Source organism: Halyomorpha halys, unplaced genomic scaffold (genome assembly GCF_000696795.3).
Source record: "Halyomorpha halys isolate HHAL.00 unplaced genomic scaffold, Hhal_1.1 Scaffold150.1, whole genome shotgun sequence".
NCBI classification, from domain to species: Eukaryota; Metazoa; Arthropoda; class Insecta; order Hemiptera; family Pentatomidae; genus Halyomorpha; species Halyomorpha halys.
In genome coordinates this window covers 656,081-656,521 of record NW_027113424.1, presented here as the reverse complement: position 1 = coordinate 656,521, position 441 = coordinate 656,081, and positions in this window count along the sequence as shown.

Below are 441 nucleotides of genomic sequence, written 5' to 3'. Positions count from 1 at the left end.
CTACGGCCAAATTAAGTAGTTGTTCTGATGGGGTGAAAGATGTGATGTGAGATGAGGTAATGGATACGGAGGAGGTGGGTGGGAGTGAGGAGGTGTAGGTAGAGGTAGATGGGAGTGAAGAGGTGGTGAGGGGTAAAAGTGGTGGAAGGTTTGAGGGTTTAGAAGATGTTTTAGGAGCAGGATAAATAAGAGGAAGTGTAGGGTGGAAAGCTGTTAAGGTACTGTCCTTTGTTTCAAGTGATTTTGAACGTAAGCCTGCGGCCGAAGTTCCGGTTTTAAGTGTGGGTTTTACTAGGGTTATACTAGGGGGGTAGGCGAGAGTAAAGTCAACCTGAATTCCTATATCTTTTTTTTCAGAACATTTCGCAGCTTCTGCATACGATTTTAAGAATATATTCGGATTCTGTTCCCTTAGAATATTTTTAGCTTCAATGAAACAGA